The sequence below is a fragment of the Pantherophis guttatus genome, chromosome 4 (assembly GCF_059756535.1).
Source record: "Pantherophis guttatus breed Tessera chromosome 4, ASM5975653v1, whole genome shotgun sequence".
In the NCBI taxonomy this organism is placed as follows: Eukaryota; Metazoa; Chordata; class Lepidosauria; order Squamata; family Colubridae; genus Pantherophis; species Pantherophis guttatus.
In genome coordinates this window covers 47237709-47252043 of record NC_142066.1, presented here as the reverse complement: position 1 = coordinate 47252043, position 14335 = coordinate 47237709, and positions in this window count along the sequence as shown.

The window sequence follows — 14335 nt, the reverse complement described above, 5'->3', positions numbered from 1 at the left end:
GGTATTGATCATAGTTATGAAATATTATAATACTGAGCCAAGACTAGAGATAAGAGAATCTACCTTCTTTTCATTAGTCAGATTCAATTCATTTAAACCAAATCACTTGACTCCAACTACCAATATAAAATCGATAGATTTAATTGAAATTAGAAATGGAATAATTTCTAAGTGCATAGAGAACAATTTCTGAAGTGAAAATGAGGCACCAACCAATTTTGATGAACCAAAGCCAAAATACGTTTATCATCAATTTCTTTCTGCTCATTTCTTTTCCTGGTGATCTGATAGTACTGCCTCTAGTCATGTGGAAAATACAGTTTTTTCAAATGTAGTTCCACAATTATTTATTTATTACCTTTATGTGACAACCTTCTCACTATCCAAAGTGGCTCTTTACAGGATGGATCTACTACCTTTGGAATTGACAGAATAACTCACTTCCATTAAATTCCATTTAGATTTAAAGACTATCGTCTATCAGGTCAGCTGGACATTTCTTAGTGGAACACCAAGTATCACATCACACTGTTTAATGCAGTAATGCTAGTGGAAGTAAAGAGGTGAAAATTAAAAAACACTAACTTCCTCTTATTTTCCTAGCTTCAATTCTTTCCTCTTATTCCATTTAGGGACCATTCTCAGGGTAGACCAGACAGTCTGGTAAGCTAATTCTACTTTTATTGTAACAGAATCTCACAAGTCTGAAAGTACTAATCTCCCATCATCTCTTTTATAGCCTGAGAATTTAGGGAGAATCTCTTCTGAGTCTCTTTCTTCATTCATTATATAACTCTGGGCTACTCTGACCATTCTCTAGGCAGATTTCTTCTCCTCAGGGTGATGAAAGATGTAGTCCATCCAGTCTGAAAACAACACATCCTTAAATTAAATCATGCTCCCCCCACCTTTGTTTCTGCCTTCTTCTTTTTTCTCTTTGTGAATGAAAATAATTCCCTGAAACTCTTTTTTTCAGAAGAGGTGTATACAGCCCATGGTACCTGAGTCAGCTTGTCTTAATTTGAGCCCATTTTAGACTACCTCCTATCTTCTCATCCATCCTTTCTATGTCATTTTTCTGCTCTTGCATCAGGTTTGTCTTGCTGCAAACATATAAAGCAGAACTGATGACAGCAAGCCATCAATCCCAATACAGAACGCTGAAGGACTTGTGTTTCTTGGCAGTTGCCCAAAACTCTCCATGGCTACTTTGCAGCATGAAAGGAGCTCTCCATGGTACTGATTCATTGAAAAAAATGCAAAAACTTAATTTGTTTGCTTCCCAAGACTCTCTGATGATTAAAGTAACATTCCAGTTATGTGGCACTACATTTTTTCTCATCCCTAGACAGCATGGGGTCTGTTTACAAGATGTCAGATAGGAAGGTGCTTTGTTTATTTGAACAAAAGTTAAGCAAAGCAAAGGTTAAAACTTAACACAGCTTAGTCTTTCTCTTCTGTTACTATCATGTAGGGAACCTCAGGATTTTTCTGATCAAAAACTTGGTATGAGTTTTCCAGACTTATTAGGTGAGATGAACAGGTATACAGACAAATCATTAAGTTAGCATTTCAGTTGTAACAATGATGGCATTTTTTTTTTATTGGAAAAGTTTTACAAATACAAATTTTCCAATTTCCCCCCCCCTTTCCCTCCCTAACCCTCCCTAACCCTCCCCTCCTCCCATGACTTCCCCAAGGTGAAATCCAAATCCAAATCATATGTTATCATACTTTACCGCCCTTCTATTCTCCCCCCTATATACTATACATTTCTACATGACATTGAACTATTCTACCCCCTATATACTATACATTTCTACACAACATTCAACTAAAAGCTATCTGGTACTTCCTAGTTTGGTATTTATTCTGCACGTAATCTATCCATTTCTTCCACTCCCATACATAAGTCTCTTGAGTCCGGTCTTCTAAGTATGCTGATATCTTCGCCATTTCTGAAAAACTGGCCACCTTCAAAGTCCATTCTTCAATAGTAGGCAAAACATCCCTTTTCCAATATTGACCAATCAGTAACCTAGCTGCTGTCAGCATATACAATATTAATTTTGTTTCACCCATTGAAAAGCCCTTAACTATGTCCAGTAAAAACAATTGAGGAGAGAATTGGAGTTTTTTCTTCAAAACATTTTGCATAACCCACCAAATTTTTATCCAGAAAGCCTTCACTTTCTTGCAAGTCCACCATATATGATAATATGTAGCATCCAAACAATCACATCTCCAACATTTTGGTTGAACATTAGGATACATGCATGACAATTTCTTAGGATCTAAATGCCACCTATAAAACATTTTATAAAAATTTTCCCTCAAATTCTGAGACTGCGTAAATTTAACATTCTGAACCCATATTTTTTCCCATGTTTCCATCATAACTGGTTCTGCAAAATTTTGCGCCCATTTTATCATACAATCTTTAACCAATTCATTTTCTGAATCTCTTTCTAACAAAACATTATAAACCCTCTTGATATGCATTGGGCCTTTCTCTTTTATCTGTCTAACCAGTTCTTCTTCATGCAACATTAAACCAGTTTTTTGATCTTCTCTCCATCTCAGTTGAAATTGATTATACTGTAACCAAGTTAAATTAATCCCTTCTTCCAACAGTGTGTTTAATGTCTTTAGTTGCCATCTGCCCCCATCATTAAAAAGTACTTCTTTGTATAACCCCCCCCGAGTGACTTTATATTTATATTCCGTATAATATGACCAAGATCCAACCACAATGGAATTTTGTAATCCCATTTGAACCGGTGCTTCTTCCATACTCTCATCAAGGAGTTTCTAAGTATATGGCTGTTGAATACTTTATCCACTTTATTTTCATAAAATAAATATGCATGCCAACCAAATTCAAGATCATAACTCTCTATATTCAATATTCCAGTCTTTGTCCTTCCAAACCAATTACTTGTTTGTGTCAACGCTGCTGCTTCATAGTACAGTCGTAGGTTTGGAAGATTAAGACCACCCCTTTCACGAACATCTTGCATAATTTTCAATTTAATCTTGGCTTTTTCTCATTCCAAACAAACTTATTCACTCCTTTTTGCCATTCCATCAGCTGTTTATCACTTTTAAGCACCGGAATCATTTGAAACAAAAATAAAAATCTAGGTAGAACATTCATTTTAACTGCTGCTATTCTTCCAAGTAAAGACAGCTGCAGTTTTTTCCAGGTTTCCATGTCCTTTTGTACCTTTTGCCACAACACCTCATTATTGTTTTGGAACAGTTTTATATTTGAATCTGCAACTTGAACTCCTAGATATCTCACTTTTGGTACTATTTCAAAGCCTGCCTTCCTTTCAAGTTCCTTCTTTTGATCTCCTGTCATATTTTTAACTATCATCTTGGTTTTTTTCTGATTCAGTCTAAATCCTGATACCATACCATATTCTTCTATAATGTCTTTCATCTGAATTATTGATTCCATCGGCCGTGCTAGGGTAACAACCAGATCGTCTGCAAATGCCCTTGTTCTGTAATCCTCTTGCCTTATAACTATTCCATTCAAAGTACTCGAGTCCCGTATTGTGTTCAACAAGACTTCTAAAGTTAAAATAAACAACAACAGGGATAACGGACAACCTTGTCTTGTGCCTTTTTCTATACTGAAATTTGTAGTTAAACTTCCATTAATGATAATTTGTGCTGTTTGCTCCTGATAAATTGCTGAAACCACCTGCATGAACTGATCCCCAAAGTCCATCTTTCTTAAAGTCTTTAATAGAAAGTTCCAGTTCACTCGATCAAAGGCCTTCTCCGCATCCAGAAACACCAGCACTGCAGAGATCTGTTTATTCTTCTCAAGATATTCCAATAAATCTATAATTTGCCTCACATTATCCTTCATGTATCTGCCTTCTATAAATCCTGCTTGATCATGATGAATCACCTCTTGAATAACTGGCATTAATCTGTTGGCTAGTACTTTTGCAAAAATTTTATAATCCGTATTCAGGAGAGATATTGGTCTAAAATTTTCCAGTTTTGTAGAACCTGCTTCCTCTTTCGGTATCAAAGAAACAAAGAACCTGCTTTCCATGAAGGGGGTATTTTACCCCCTTGTTGTATGCTACAAAATAAGTCTTTAAGATGTTCAATCATTTCTACTTGTAAAGTTTTATAATATACCGCAGTTAAACCATCCGTTCCTGGAGCTTTAGCTGTTTTCAGTTGTTTAATAGCAACAATAATCTCTTCAGCTGTTATTGGTAGACTCGTTCTTTCCTTTTGATCACTAGAGATTTTCATAACTCTCCTTTCTTCTAGATATTTATTTATAAGTTCATTCTGTATATCATTTTTGGCATATAATTTAGTATAATAGAAGGCTAAGAAGGCTTCTTTAATTAGTCTTTGTTGAAAAACCTCCTTCCCTCCATACTCAATACTGCCAATAGTCCGAGTACTCTGCTGCTTCCTCAGTGTATAAGCCAACCACCTGCCCGGTTTATTAGCGTTGCAAAATGTATTATGTTTCACAAATTGTAAATTAGTTGCTGCTTGTTCCGCTGTAAGCATTTGAAATTGATCTTTCAAAAGTTTTATAATTCCTTGTAATTTTTCATCTGTTGGATTTTTTATGAGTAACTGTTCTTTTTTCTTTATCTCTCCTTCCAATTCTAGTCTTTTTCTTTGTCGATTTGATTTATGCTTAGAATTCATATAGATCAGTACCCCCCGCATATACGCCTTGCTCGCGTCCCAGACAATTTCAATAGGGGTACCCTTATTCAAATTCATTTCAAAAAATTCCTTCATTTAAATGTAAAATGAAAAACTGCATTTCTTCAACATTTTTAGAACTACTTTTTAGACAATTTTCTCTCTCTCCCTCCCCGACAGCTGTAAAAACAAGAACATAGAAATAGCTGAGCAAGTTTCATAGTGTTTGATTTACAAAGGAAGTAACCCACAAAAACATTTATGGTCCAAAGCCTTCAGGTACCCCTCTGCTTTTTTTCTATCAATCCTTGCAGGTCTCCATATCTCCCAGCTTTGCAGGTTCAATGAGGTTCTGAACTCTCTGTCTCATTTCTGGAACTTTTTTCTCTTACACTTGAAGTTGGGTACATATGTGTATGTAGTTGGGAAGAGAAAGACTAAACACAATGAGAGACTACATGTGCTACAAAGTGTAAACACTGTCTACTTTAGTCTGTGCCTGTCAGGTAACCTTCAGGCAGCTATGAATCCACTTCCCTTTGAGTTAAGGCTCTCTCTATTCATGCTCTAGATTTCCAGAGAAGAAAAACTTGAGACTTTAGTAAAAGACAGACACAATTGGCAACTCCAGATCTCAACCAACAAATGCTCTGTCGTTGGCAACAACATTGGCAAAAAGAATCAGAACACAAAATACAAGCTGTGTGGACACAACCTTGTAGATGACCCTCACTCTGTCAAGGACCTTGGAGAACTCATATCTAATGATCTAAGTGCCAAAGGTCACTGTAACAACATCGCCAAAAAGGCATTAAGAGTAGTACATCTAATCATGTGTAGCTTCTTCTCTGGTAATATCACACTACTAACCAGAGCATACAAAACATTTGCTAGACCAATTCTCGAATATAGCTCATCTGTCTGGAACCCTCACTGCATATTGAACATTAATACAATTGAATGTGTCCAGAAATATTTCACAAGAAGAGTCTTCCACTCCTCTGCTCGCAACAAAATACCTTATGCCACCATAAGGTATTGAAATTCTGGGCCTAGAAAACTTAAAACTACACCATCTTTGGTATGACCTAAGCATAGCTCATAAAATTATCTGCTACAATGTCCTACCTGTCAATGACTACTTCAGCTTCAGCCACAACAATACATGAGCACACAATAGATACAAACTTAAAGTGAACCTTTCCAAACTCGATTGCAGAAAGTATGACTTCAGCAACAGAGTGGTCAATGCCTGGAAACCTGACTCTATGGTTTCATCCCAAAACCCCCAAAATTTTAACCTAAGACTGTCTACTATTGATTTCACCCCATTCCTAAGAGGTCTCTAAGGGGCATGCATTAGAGCACCAGCGTGCCTACCATCCCTGTCCTAATGTTTCCTCTACTTGTATCTATTTTATGTATTCATGCTTATAATTATATAAATTACTTAATACGTTCTTGAGAAATAAATAAATAAATACATTTCCTTCCTTTCCTAAGAGGGAGAGCAGAAGGATGATCTCACTCTTTTATTCACATCTTCAGCCAGCTAACCTCAACAAACCACCCCTTGACTCCCATAATGGGAAAAGAGGGGCCAGTTCTGATATTGGGGGAGATCCATAACAAGAAAAGGAAGGACAGACTCTTACAGACATTTTCAAAGACAAAAGAAAATCACAACAGCCAATATACAACCAGAAGAAGATTGGATGAGTCTGCATGGATTTGTAACCAACATGCATGTTTAAACAAATATGTGGAAAGAGTAGGTCTAATGAAATCTGGGTATGGAAAGAAATGAAGAAGACAGTGACTCCTTGCTGGAAAACTCATTGAAGTTCCTGTCCTCATTGAAGACTGTGAACAATTCCAGCTCATGAACAGAGATTATCTGGCAGGCAGCAGGTTGCAAAGTTTTATCTTCTGGCAATTCAGCTCTCCCTGTCTGCATCATTTCTTCACAGTTATGACTGGAGAAAAACAAGCCTTCTACTAGCACTAGTGCATTTCTTTTCCATGAATGTAAACTGTTGTATAAAAGGAATTGTAGGGAAGCATTGAGGGACAGAAAAGTCCAGCATCCCTCCTCCCCTATTCCCCGCACTCACTGTGATAGTTACACCTCCAGTATAATGAGGCTATGCAAAATACTTCCATTGAAGCAAATGGTTTTTTGAATCATTTGAACCATTGAAGTTTCAGGATTACTTGCACTTGTAGAAAGTGGAGGAACTTTAAATCAGCATAAGGCACATGCAGAAGTGTGTGTTGCATACCATGGTATGAGAGAGAAAATGAGGGAGGTCTTGTCCATGTTTCTGTTGATATATCTGGCATGCTGCCTCTGGGGAAAAGATGAAAGTGGAGCTGCAATTTCCAGATTCTAGAAAGGGTTTTTGATTTTTGCCAGTTTTGTCTGGTATCTCCTGAAAAAAATATATGCTTTTTTGGCATTCTCCTTAATATACTTGCAGGACCGCCTACTACCACCAATAGCCTCCCACCAGCCGGTACGCTCTCATAGAGAGGGGCTCCTCCGGGTGCCGTCGGCCAAACAATGTTGACTGGCGGCCCCCAGGGGGAGAGCCTTCTCTGTGGGGGCACCTACTATCTGGAACGAGCTCCCCCCAGAGATACGGAGGATCCCGGATCTGCGCACCTTCCGCCGCGCTCTAAAGACCTTTTTATTTCACCGGGCAGGCCTGGCCTAACTTTCTCCCTCTTTTTAAACAATTTTAATATTTTAATATTTCTAATATCTTTTAATCTTCAAAGTTTAAATCTGTTTTAAATTGATTGGGGTTTTAATCTGTCTGGGCCAAACTATTTAATTCAATTTTATTTTTGTTTTTTAAATTTTGTATGTATGTATTTTATTGTTGGCTGTTCACCGCCCTGAGTCCTTCAGGAGTAGGGCAGTATACAAATCAAATAAAAGTAAAAGTAAAAGTAAAATATAGCACCAAAATTCCTCATATAGGCACAGCAGCCTCAGCCTATGCTTGGTTCAGCCCTAATGAGAAAACATTTTATTAGTACAGATAATTTTTGTTGAACCACAAGCGGAATTGGCAACTCCTTCACTAAGTGACATAGTCGTTAAGTGAAACATTATATCATCATATTCAACTTATGATGTCAGTTCTGTGTAGTCATTCAGTGAATCATCCACAACCATTAGTGTGATGTTATATTACTGTGACTTTCAATTTATCGCCAACTCTCCCATAGACTCTGCTTGTTGGAAACCAGCTGTGAAGCTTGCAAATGGTGACCATATACCGCCCTTCTCCAGCAGGACTCAGGGCAGTGAACAGCCAGAATAAAACAGAACATACAAAATTTAAAAACAGTTTAAAAATAATTAAATATTTTTGGGCGCAATTTAAAACAACCCAATTAAAATCAATTAAATTTAACCAAAACAGTGGGGTCAAGCCAGCCCGGCTAGGTGAAATAAATAAGTTTTCAGGGCCCGACGAAAAGTCCGGAGATCTGGTATTGTACGTATCTCTGGGGGGAGGTTATTCCAGAGGGCGGGCACCGCCACAGAGAAGGCTCTCCCCCTGGGGGTCACCAGCCGACACTGTCTGGCGGATGGCACCCTGAGGAGGCCATGGGACCATGGGACACTGCAATGGCCATACATTTGAGGACCATTTGTAAATCTACTTTTCCAGTGGTGTTCTTGTTGTATGAGGTCGGTCATTAACTGGGGACTACCTATATATTACAAGAAAAATCTTGCAGTGGCTTTCTTCTATAGAGTTTTTATTTTTATTTTATTTTTTTAATTATTTTTTGATTTATATGCTGCCCTTCTCCGGAGACTCAGGGGGGCTTACAATGCGTTAAGCAATAGCCTTCATACTTTTGTATATTTATACAAAGTCAGCTTATTGCCCCCACAAACTGGGTCCTCATTTTACCTACCTTAGAAAGGATGGAAGGCTGAGTCAACCTTGAGCCTGGTGAGCAGGGCCGGATTTAGATTGAAAGAGGCCCTAGGCTATTCCACTTATGAGGCCCTTTCACCAGTGGTGGGATTCAATTTTTTAACAACAGGTTCTGTGGGCGTGGCTTAGTTGGGGGTGTGGCTTGGAAATCATGTGACTGGGTGGGCGTGGCTAGCTGGTCACGTGACTGTGTAGGCGTGGGTAGCTCATCATGTGACCGGGTGGGCGTGGCTATGTGCATAGACTTTTTTCAGAGGGCTGAAAAAAGTCATTTCTGACTGGGCCTCGCACTTTTGACCGGTCCTCACACTTATGACCATCCTCACATTTATGCCCGTGCAGCTTTCTTAACAACCATGTCACTCATTTCACAACTGCTTTTCTTCACCATGGTGACAAGATAGGGCAAAAACGTAAAATGTGAGGACAGTCGTAAATTCGAGGACTGGTCAAAAGTGCGAGGACCAGTCAAAAATAACTTTTTCAGCCCTCTGAGTAGTCCATATGCACAAAAGGACTACCCAGAGGGATGAAAAAAGTCATTTCTGACTGGGCCTCGCACTTTTGACTGGTCCTCACACTTATGACCATCCTCACATTTATGCCCGTGCAGCTTTCTTAACAACCATGTCACTCATTTCACAATGTCACTCATTTCTTCACCATGGTGACAAGATAGGGCAAAAATGTAAAATGTGAGGACAGTCGTAAGTTCGAGGACTGGTCAAAAGTGCGAGGACCAGTCAGAAATAACTTTTTCAGTCCTCTGAGTAGTCCATATGCATAAAAGGATACAGCAATAGAGAGGGATGAAGGAAGGGAAGGGGAATTAGAGTAGGAGAGAGAGGGAGGAAGAGAGGAGGAGAAAGGAAGAGGAAGTAGGGAGGAGAAGAAGAGGGGGAGGAAGAGAAAGTAAGAAGGAAAGAAAAGAGAGGTGGTAGGTTTGAGGAGAAAGTTTGCTGTACAATATAAAAGATGAAAGGGAAGAAAGCCAACCCCAAACAAATATAAAGATATTAAGATAAAGAATGAATTGTTAAACTTTAAAGAATAAAAGAGAACAAATATGAATAAATAACAATAATTAGAAACACACATACAAACATACAATGTATTTTCTTTGAACAGAGTATTTGGCCGATTCACAAATTTAAACAGTGTTTAGTCATTTCAATTAAATTTACAAATTCTATATTTTCTTTTTGCCATATTTATTCCTCATCTATTTTTGTAAAAAAACCAATATTACCCTCATCCTCATCTCTAATCTTAATCAAATTCAATTTTTCCCTTCTATTCTATATTATACCCCTTCCCATTGTCATCTGTTTTTATATCCATCCTCACATTGGTTAATTATGTAATATTACAGTTGTTTAATATGAATTCAACATTTTAATATAAATCAATTAGTTATATAACTACCTTTTTTGTATATTAATCAATATGAACATGAATATTCCAATTATTTCCATGCAATCCAATTTCTTACAAATCAATTAATTATATTTACCAATAATAATAAACCAAATAATTTCCCCCATATATTCCTCCAAACCACAACTTAACCATTTCTGCTTTCAACACAATATACAATTAATAGTATCTCAATTATTACAATTCCCTAGTTAAATAGAGCTTTTTTTCTTTTGTGTTTTAAAATCTCCTCTTTTTCCCTAAATTTCCTGTTGTTTGCACCTACATTTTTTGGTGAGGAAAAAGAAATCTGCCTGCCTAATTTTCCAACGTGCAAAGCCAACAGCCTGCTTTACTTTCTCTTTCATTTTCAGTATAGCTAGGGGGGAAAAATCAGCACTCTTTGCAAGCAAGGAGCAGATCTGTGAGCAAAACAGCTGAGAACAAATCAGCTGGGGGTCGGAAGCCGATCTAAGCAAGGGCTAATTAGCCTCTGCTGAAGCTCAGGGGGCCAATAAAATTACAAAAAAAAAACACCGAACCCTTTGTTAAATTGCTGGCTCCCCGCCCCTCGCCCACCACTATTGATTGGCAATAAATAGTGGTGTGGAGGGGCGGGGCAAGCCAGCAATTTAACAAAGGGTTCGGCTGCACCACTGGCTATAGGGCGGCCCTTTGAAGCCCCACGGCAAGAATTTGAAGTTTTTTTTCCCTCTAGCCATCGGAGGCAGCAATAGATGGGGAGTGGGTGGGGTAAGCGAAGGGCCGACGATCCAAAGAGCAGAGAGTGAGGGTGAGTGAAGGCGTGGAAGCAGCTTTCTCCATCCGGAGCCGGTGGGGAACCACGTGGCAGCCCACGTGGATCCCAGGCAGCGGAACTCAGGCGAGGGAAGGGGTGGGCAATTGTGGCTCTTTTACAACCTGTGGCCTTCAACTCCCAGAATTCCTCAGACAGCCAAGCTGTCTCAGGAATTCTGGAAGTTGAAGTCCACAGGTTGTAAAAGAGCCACAATTGCCTACCCCTGGCTACGGTAGGCTGGCGCCGCGCGGGTGGGAGGCGAGGGGCGGGCGAGCCAGCAATTTAACAAAGGGCTCGGCCGAACCCCCTAGAACCCCCAGAATCCCACCACTGTGTAGGCCCCTCTTGATCTTGAGGCCCTAGGCTGAAGCCTAGTTAGCCTATAGGAAAATCCGGCCCTGCTGGTGAGATTTGAACTTGCAGTAATTGCAGGCAGCTGGTGCACTGTAACAGTGCTTAATCAGCTACGCCACCAGGCTCCTCAAGAGTTCAAGATGACTTACTTGATTCTATCTCCTCCTATCCCCACAAGGGATTCATTGGGTAAACTGGTCAACAAATAAAGACTTGTGGAAGATTTCATGGATGAGGATCTGAAGGTGGCAGATCTAGTCCAAATCTTATCCATAATCCTGTTAATCTGTTTTTCCCTTTTTTTCAAAATTTAAGCAACACAAGAACTTGAACAGGCAAAATTGCAACACATTTTGCAGTGATCAAATGTTGTGCTTTCCCCAGCAGGATTCAACTCCCCCAATTCCCATAATTATCTAACAGCACATTGCACTTTGGTGGATAACAGATTGAAGAAAGATAACTTCACAAGTCATAATAATTGCTGGGTCAAGAACAGGGGAATTGGGATGGATGGGTGTTAGTCTAAAGTCAAGATCATATCTGCAACTACCCTTTCCACATGGCTCATCTGTGCACTTCACTTACAAAAGAAGGGTTTAGTTGCAGCTGCTGCCTTGACTTTTATCACCCCCTCTCAATTGACCAGGTAAGAATAAGTACTTCCTAGTCACTATCTTTAGCAAGTTCAATGCTGAAGCTTGACAAAAGGAAAAAGGCTGATGGAGGAAAATAAGAATGGAATCCATGAGAGCACTGCCTGAAATGGTCTTCCAGCTTGATAAAGTAACTGCAGTCTTGACAGATTAGTTGGACTGGAGCCTAGTCTGAAAATTGTCAAAATGACATTCATTGTTTCTTAGGGCAGAGCAGGTTTCTGGGACCCTCCCAGCTTAGGTCCTTTGGTAATAATTACAGTTACCTAACCAGCCATTGCCACTAGAGGGGGTTATATATCTATATGGGGGTTGGGGGTTAGTTTAAATAAACAAGAGCAATATTTGTACTTCCAGCATCTCAAACCAACAATGCTCCTTATTCCAAACTGCCAGCATTATTTCCCTGTCTTCTCTAATTAATTTTAAAATAACAGATTCATAGATCTGGAATTGTCCAATATCCTGCTCAGTTCAGGAATACAGTTTAAAGGACTTCTAACAGATACTCTAACAGATACCTGTTTATGCAATAAAGAGAGCCCACAGCCTATCTAGATAATAAGAGCCTTGGTAGTACAGTGGTCTAAGGCACCCTGTTATTAAGACCAGCTGCCTGCAATTACTGCAGGTTCGAATCTGACCAGGCTCAAGGTTGACTCAGCCTTCCATCCTTTCTAAGGTAGGTAAATTGAGGACCCAGTTTGTGGGGGCAATAAGCTGACTTTGTATAAATATACAAAAGGATGAAGGCTATTGCTTAACGCATTGTAAGCCGCCCTGAGTCTCCGGAGAAGGGCGGCATATAAATCAAATAAAAATAAAAAAATAAAAATAAAATAAATAAATAAATAAATAAATAATTAGATCTACTGTTGAACTTTTCTTATTTTTAGATTTTTTTCCCCCCTAACAACTAATCAGAATTTCCTTTCTGTAACATTTTAGACAATTATTTTCTGTCTTGCCTTAAGGCAGGGGTATCAAACTCACGTCACGGAGGTGTCACATGACATATTGGGACTTTTTTCCCTTTCACTAAACCGGGTGTGGGCGTGGCCAGTATGTGACGCATCTGGCCCATGGGCCAGGAGTTTGACAGCCCTGCCTTAAGGATATTTTCAGGTGATTTTATTTTTAGATAATTGAAAACAGTTATTGTGATTACCCTCAACTTTTTCTTATCAAGGTTAATGAACCCCAGCCTTCCAATTCGGGTCATAGTCATTAGTCTCACATCCATTGATCATCGTCTTTGACATGTTCTAGTTTCTCTGAATCCTCTTTTAGGAGGAACTATGTTAGGAACTCTGTTATTGTAGCATTTGTAAATGAATTTGTAATCTACTAACCAGTCTGACCAAGTTAGAATTTAGGTATGAAATTTCAGGAAATTTCAAATCTGTGGGCTAAATGAAGAAGTTAAAAAAATTATCCTAGAAGAAGGCAGGAATATATTCTATTGTTGCTTATTAAGCAACATGAATTTGTTTATGAAGTTACCAGTTGAACTTGACTTGGATTTGATTTTCAGTTTTTTAAATGTCTTTCACAAGTATTACAAACCAGTGTCCTTCTGCATTATAGTTGTTTTACTGTTCTTTCATTACTTTACATTTGTTTCTACAAAATTGCATTACTCTTCTATTTTCACACCTATCTAATGATTTTAAATGGTATGTCTGTATTTCAGTCTATTAGCAGTCTATGATACATCCAATGATGTATCACCTGCAAATTTGTTTAGTATTTCTTCTCCACCTTCAACCGAAAAGGAAGCGGTCCGTTTTTGGTTTCATTTTGATAAACTATTCAGTAGGGGTTAATTCCCTATTTATAACCCTCCCCCTCCCTCTCCCCCCTTCCTATGATTATGTATAGGCCAACATGAGGTCAGTTGAGTAGCAATCCCTGAGTCTTACCGCTGCTACCCTTGGATTGTAGGTTTCCGCTCAGCTGGACTTCATTATTATTTTTAAACGTCAATGTTATTTAGAATATTTAGGCATCCTTCTCCCTCCCAACTGAACTATTATAGATAATATAAGCACAGGGACACCTCTCAATATTGAAAAAAGTCAAATGTCCTCAAAATCCAAAGAGGCTAACACAGAAAAATGATTATTTATATGAATGTGTTTGCATATATAGAGTAATTGGTACATGTGAACATTATGTCTGCAGCTACAATTAAGATCATGATGTTGCAATGTTTTATGTGGGATGTAGTAGACATCAGTTAAGGTCTTAGGTACTGTACTGAGGCTTGCTTATTCTAACCCTGCATTTTCAGCAGAGGATAGTCAATGCCTCTGGAAAGTTAATGTTGATTAAAGGTAAAGGTAAAGGTTCGCCCACATAAGCATGGTAGTGATTTTCCAGCTCTAGGAATGGTGCTCATCTCCGTTTCTAAGCCGAAGAGCCAGCGCTGTCCGAAGCCGTCTCCGTCA